This window comes from Eurytemora carolleeae, unplaced genomic scaffold (assembly GCF_000591075.1).
Source record: "Eurytemora carolleeae unplaced genomic scaffold, Eaff_2.0 scaffold1180, whole genome shotgun sequence".
In the NCBI taxonomy this organism is placed as follows: domain Eukaryota; kingdom Metazoa; phylum Arthropoda; class Copepoda; order Calanoida; family Temoridae; genus Eurytemora; species Eurytemora carolleeae.
In genome coordinates, this window is record NW_019397066.1 from 40,530 (window position 1) to 47,467 (window position 6,938).

General features: G+C 33.8%; 1 protein-coding gene across 3 annotated transcripts in view; it reads left to right on the forward strand.

The window, feature by feature from the left end:
- Positions 1 to 435: 435 nt before the first annotated feature.
- The window catches only part of LOC111711555 (brain tumor protein), a 36,501-nt gene continuing 29,998 nt past the window's right edge, over positions 436 to 6,938 (forward strand). Inside the window, exons 1-2 of one of the 3 annotated variants that reach the window (XM_023485939.1) lie at positions 436 to 540; positions 2,291 to 2,417. The gene's annotated coding sequence lies outside the window, so the exon portion shown is untranslated. Of the gene's footprint in view, positions 541 to 1,697; positions 1,871 to 2,290; positions 2,418 to 6,938 lie in introns of those variants that run through there. The other 2 variants (XM_023485940.1, XM_023485941.1) reach the window with 2 other exon arrangements.

The following is a 6,938-nucleotide window of genomic DNA, read 5'->3' on the forward strand; positions in this document are numbered from 1 at the left end:
TGGTTTGCAGTTTTAGAATATTATTTTATATTCTGCAAGATTTAAATGAGCGAAAGGAAAAATATCATTATCATTATCATTATCATTATCATTATCATTATCATTATCATTGTCGATGTCCCATGTATTAAGAAATTACTGTTTTCCTGAGATTATTTGCTAGTTTACCTATCTATTAGTATTAAATAGCACAAAAATGTGCAACACATTTAGCCTGAAAATTTGTTTTTTTTGGGGGGGGGGGAAGGGCGTTTCATTTAAAAAATAAAATTAAACAAAATGGGGCACCCTCCCACTTGCCAGTTGCTAAATGTAAGCTTTTATTTTTTTAAACAAATGAAATATTTAAAAAAAAATTATTCTTTTTACCAAACACCCCTGTGAACGGATACAGTACAATGAGTACATTCCAAAAGGTTACTGCGTACATTGAGTATACATGATTGACTACAATCAAATTCAAATCAGCTGTTTATTCAAGTTAAAGCTTGTAGGTGTCCATCTCTTATGACCTATGTGGAATAGTTCGGTGCTTTAAAGGTAAAATCTTAGATTTATTGAATTGACTGTTGGGTATAAACCTTAAATATTTCTTTATACGTATATATCTAAAAATCGGATCCACACTTTTTTTTGGCGCATGGAAGTTTTTGAGTAAAATACGTATTTTGTAGGTACGGTCGGTCAGAAATATTTATTAGTTTTACTTGCTCTNATCTAAATAAATTGTGTATGTTTTTAGGATCTTTGTCTCAGCATATCTAGGCCAAAACCTTTTTGCGTCCTAATTTTCTCCAATCAATTCTTTTTAGGATTTCTGGCTTGTGACTAGAGAAAAACGCGCCTCAGCTTAAGCGTGTCAGCCTACTCGCCCTACATCCTACCTTCCTAGGGCTGGATTTACCCAGCGCCCGTTCTTTATATAGATAGTGGTCGTGTAGTTCACGCACTTTAGGGGACGATATGTTGGCCGCTAGATGTCTCATGCTAAATTCTTATCTGAGTCCGAATTCTCTCCATGAGAAAGTGTTCGTGTAGTTCACGTACGTTGGGGGGCGATATGTTGGCCGTTAGATGTCTCGCTAAAGTTTTATCTGATAGATAGATATTTCTCCGTACATTTGACGACCAAAATAGGAGACGTCAAGTTGTCGACCAATGTATTTATGGACGGAACGGCCTTTGATAGATCGATAATTTCTCCGTACACTTGACGACCAATATAGGAGACGTCAAGTTGTCGACCAATGTAGTTAATGGAAGGAACGGCCTNCACCATCACTCTGCTATAAAATAGTACCGGATATTCAAACCGTTTATAATTCCTAACATGTGCAATCTGAGAGCTTAACAATCCCAATAAAGATTGTAAATATTATGATTTTTCCATTCTAACTTATCCCTGTATTATCCCCTCCCCCTCCTACCAGAGCCCCCCTAGTAACTACCGGAGGTATAAGCTCCGTCGTCTGGGTTCTAAATTCTCTGTTGCTGCTGTTCAAAACTCTAGACAAAGAAGGTATCCCTCTCCTACCCTCATACACAGCTGAGGAACAGCTTCCCGCGCTCAACACAATGTTTTGATCGGAGCGCGCATGCGCACAAACTGTTTTTTTGGTCTGCTCACAACTGCCGCGGTGTGACGGCTCTCTCTCTCCTGTCCCTGTGTATAATGATTGTTCACTGTTCTTCTCTCCAGTTATAATACGATCTCTGAGTTAGACGGAAGAGAGGAGACACAGTTGTTGCCACACCACGGAGCAAAACCGGTCCTAGGATCACATAACATCCTCCCACGATAAACGGTACTTTGCGCGCAACAACTAACTGTTCTTACGTGCGCGCTTGATTGAAGGTCAAGTATGGGAAGGTCAGTGTGCCTGGGCCTAGACAAGGAAGCCAAAACCAGATTTTAAGCCGGGAACCTTTTAGAGTTCAATATCCTTGTGGAATAACTGTCTCTGTCTGTAATCCCACTTTGGGAGACTTGAAATTCTATCAGTATTCATTGACTTCAGATTCAGTAATCAGTATTCAGATTAAGACAGAAAATACGTGAACACTAATTCCTCTGTTTATGTTATAGCTTGAATTTCTGTCTTATCAAGTCATTTAACTCCAAGCAAGAGGTTGCATAATACAATTTAGGGCCTGATGTTGTCATCATTATGAAAAGTATACTGATGCAGCTATAGAAAACATCTTTTCATAGATTCTCATGCACCATTCTCAAATTTCGAGTACTGAAATAGATGTTTTTTTCTTAATTTTAACAAGCCTTTGTTTTCAGATTGAAGAGTGAAGACCTCATTGCTGACGTTATTGGGAGTAAAATGTAAACATTAGTGAAATAAGTGACCTAAGTTTGTAGTGCAGTTTTAGCCGTATTCACAAAATTCACCGTGATTTATTAAAAGGTAATCTATATATATATATATATATATATATATAAATATAGTTGTAAAGTTAAGTGGGTCCACTTTTATAGGTAAAAATATCTAAAATCGTAATTTACGACAAGTGCGGGTAAACGGTGGGAATAACACTGACTATACCCTGGGCAACGCTGGGTTCCCAAGCTTGTATAATAATATATGATAATTAGATTATACAATATGCTTTGTAGCATAATAGATCGCTTAAATGATTTGGTCACGCTTAATATTGAATAATTATAGAGCATATCCTTATTTTAACATTTTACACGTTTAATAAAAAAATACAAAGCAATGCCATGATGCAAATAATTTATAATATCATGATTATACGACAGCCGAACCGTTATGTAAATAAACACTTAAATAATTGAAAAATAATGTGAACGGTATTTTGCAAATTGCACTGATGCAACCCAAGCATTCTTGCAACTAAATTCTTGATAGTTTTTACTATTTTTTGTTCCAAATGTTTACTTTGTAAAGGGGTTTATAATGATCTTAATGATCTCAAGGGACGATAAGTGAAAAATTGATATATAGGAGCAAAAAAAATGAAGGAGCGATACAAAGATATAATATAGATTATAATTTTCAATATTTTCTCCAATAAACAAATATATTTGTTTGTCATAATATTTATCCAAAAATACTTTTTTAATTATGGATGAATTTGTACTTCTTCTTATAAAATATGTTTTAAGAATATTTTGTATCTGAACATGTGTCGCGAAACGGGCTGATCTGCAATTTAAATACATCATTTATGTTGATATGAACAATATATACTTAAGGAAAAATTGCAACTATTTCTGTTTTATTTTATGCAATATTTATGGAAAAAATTATTTTCATATTTGTCTTTGTTTGTCATATAGTTTTCAAAATACATTTTATTGATTGATATATGTTTATTTTTCGGGAAAAGGTAAATATGGGTGTTTCACGTTATCAAGTTAATTGAGTAAATCATAATTTTATTTTATGCTGTAGTTTTTTTTTTATAACAAAGAACAGTATTAATGGAAGTCAATTTTTAATAATAATGAAATCAAATTTACCCTTATTTTCAGTTTGAATAACTATACCCATGGCTAATTTATGTACAATTAAAAGCCTGCTGTGTACAGTGTATAACATATTATGTACGGCATAGAATTTACGAAGTACAATGCTGTGTACACTGTTCATGTATGTACAGCAGCTTTCAGTGTTATTGTACACTTTACCGTGTACAATAACACTGACACAGCGTGTATCGTACAGCATATAGTGTACAGTGTTAACTGTATGTATGTACAGTACTGCAAACAGTTTGAAAACCATAAAACCCTTTCCCCGGCCACCCAACTGTCAAAATACCATCGAAACAGTTAGAATTAGGGTAATACATTTAAAATTAGAATTTTCAAATAAAATTTGAATTTTAACTTTAAAATTCCGACCACCCGGGATTACAGGGAATCTTCCATCTTACTTTAAATAAATTACTTTTTATTTCATGGATAATATGAAGGGGGGGGGGAGATTTAGGGGGCTGCAGGTTTCGGTTGATATTTAACCCTGTATGTGCTGTAATTTATTTGAGCATAATTTTACTCTTCTCTTTAATACCCAAGTTTCTATTTTGGGGCTTAGATTGAAAATAGGCGAGTTAATAGTAAATCTTACTGCACTTTATGGCTTCGATTCAAGCTAAAGTAAGGTTAATGGGTCAGTTGTGTCTAGGGGGGGGGGGGAGAAAGTATTGAGAGCAATTATGTTAATTGCATTTTTGTTGCATCGGTGGTGGTACTTTATGGGTGAGTTTTCTCCTTTAAACGGGGTCAGAGTCGAAACTGTAACGTTTTATGTTGAAACCAATTTTTGTGTTCAATTTCCACATTTTTATTTCAGACTTAACAATATTTTTCCATGTTCTGTTTGTCTTTCTTTGTTAATAAATGTTTTTTTTGTTGTGCCCATAACATACTAAAAATGTAATTAAATGTGCATCGCACACTAAGACGGGCATTAAAACATGCACCCTACACGTTATGTTCACTAATTGAATTGAATCTATATGAAACCCGTTCTTTGTTGTTAGAAACAAAGAAAACTATTTTAACTTGTTTAAAAACAGTTTTGAAACCTGCTTCGTTTTGCAGTACATAAATTGCTTAAGTCATTTCTAAACGATCTTACTGTTAACATTAATAATTTAACTATTCAACTTCCGGCTGGTAAACTGTACTTAGGTATTTGAATCAGTAACGTATAAATATATATATATACTTCTCAGTTGATATCGACCACTATCTTCTAACACGGCTGTATATATATATATATATTTATTTCATATATGAATATATTTAAATGTAAACTGAATTTGTTTTATGTATAATAAATAATTGGATCAGTAAATTGTAGTAAGCAGTCTCAGTTTAGTTCTCTAAAATCCACCAACTTAAATTCTATAGAATCCATCCAACCAATTACAGAATCAGGAAATGTTATGCAATTCATGTGGATTCCTTCATCCGCGGTTTTATTTTAACCAAATCATCAATACGCCCACTCAACTACCCCGCCCACCCAACCCCTTGCTTATTTAGATGTATACATGATAGATTAACATTAAACCAAACCGTTTTGAGTCTAGTATTGTTGACTAAAAATTTCACTTAGGCATGGTTTTTACCGTTTGGTTTATACAATGCACAGATGTATCACTTTTAACATATGCAACATATACAATATACATACAATCCTTGGAAGTTTTTTTAAATTTTTTTATTAATTTTTATAAAACTCTTTTTGAAACTGCTCCCTAAAGTTTAACATATCATTTTTTTCATTTTAAAATCTAGCATTAAAAAACGACTTACACTTTTTGTTGTAAGGGAATTTTTTTTCATTATTAATGATGGGGTGGGGGATAAGGTCCATGTTAAATTATGGAAAAAGCCATATTTTATTTGTGATAAAAAACCTTCATAAAATTATTATTTGATTGAGAATCATAATGATTAAAGACTAAAAAACTAGATTTTTAACTTTTCACACATTATAGTTTATTAAGACGGATATTTTTCCTTTGCACTAGGGTTTCTTTCCCTTAAGCATGCTACTGAGAAGCTATTCTGAAAATAGGAACAAAGAATTCCAAATTCAGGTGGGGCGAATGTCCCCCCGCCCCCCTGTATCCGCCCCTGTCGTTCATATATTGCCTTGAGCTGCGTGTGAGCGGATTTTTTTTGCGCATTTTTTTATAAATAATTATGAATTATTTTAACTTTACATTTACATTAATATTTTAAAGATTTTACGACACGTTAATGTTAGATTACGCTAGACCTGGAGAAATATTTAGTCGAAAAATAATTCCCTCCCCATGTAAAAGGTTTTTACCGAATCGAGCGAAGTGATTTAAGTTGGGGAAAATAAAAGTTTTGAAAAGACAAATTAATGAATTTTCAGAAAACATCACTTTTCTTAAGAGCAGTGCTTAGGATCCATTTAATTTTGATGCGGATCCAAATGCGGATCCGGATCCAGGTCATTTCTTTAAGATTTACTGATTTTTTTTAACAAAATCATTTTCAAATTTTTTGTTTTATTTTTTTCCGCTTATTTTTATCCTAAAGCTTGATGAATTATTCAGAAATGAGGAAATTTTTTGGATTTGGGTTTTAGGAGTAAAAAAGTTTTTTGCAGTTTTTGGTTATATTTTACCCCTTGGCCTGGATGCGGATCCGTGGATCCGCATATTTTTATAGCTCGTCAACTTAACTCCCCCTCCCCATTCCTTGAAAGGCCGCCGAAGACCCGCCCCTTACTGAATTTCTTTAGAATTGAACTCAGTGTTGAAATGATTAGCACGCATTCATACACATAGAACTACAAATACTGAACCATACTATTTACCATTTCTGGACAATTCTTTAAATTATTCCATTCAGTCTTTTTTTCTACTAAAATATCTATTTATTTTCCCTTTCACCGTTGTCTTTAATATTACTTCCTTTCACGGTTTTTAAATATTATTTGACCCCCCCCCCCCCTTCTGTTGATAATAGCTTCAAATTTTCTACCAAAACCTTTTGGACAGTGCAGTGCTTAGAATCCATTTAATTTGATCGCGGATCCGGATCTGGATCCTGGATTTGCACTGAAAAAAATTGATTTGGGTTTTGAGAGTAGAAAAGTTTTTTTTGCAGTTTTTGGTTTATATTTTCTGCTTTGGAACCGGATCCGTGGATCGCATATTTTTGTGGATCCGGATCCTAAGCACTGTTTTTGGATGAAATAAATGAAAATCGATTCTGTGCCTTAGTTTGCGTGATAATAAACATTTTTCTGATAAAAATATATGGATATATCCATAATTTTTGCGGGGTTGAATGTATACTCTGGTATACTCCTAAAAATACAGTATCACTTGAATTAACCGTCTACAGTCCCTTTTACGGTATTTAGGGGGCGTGGTCAGAATCGTGTGTCCAGGAGGGGGAGGGGGGGGGG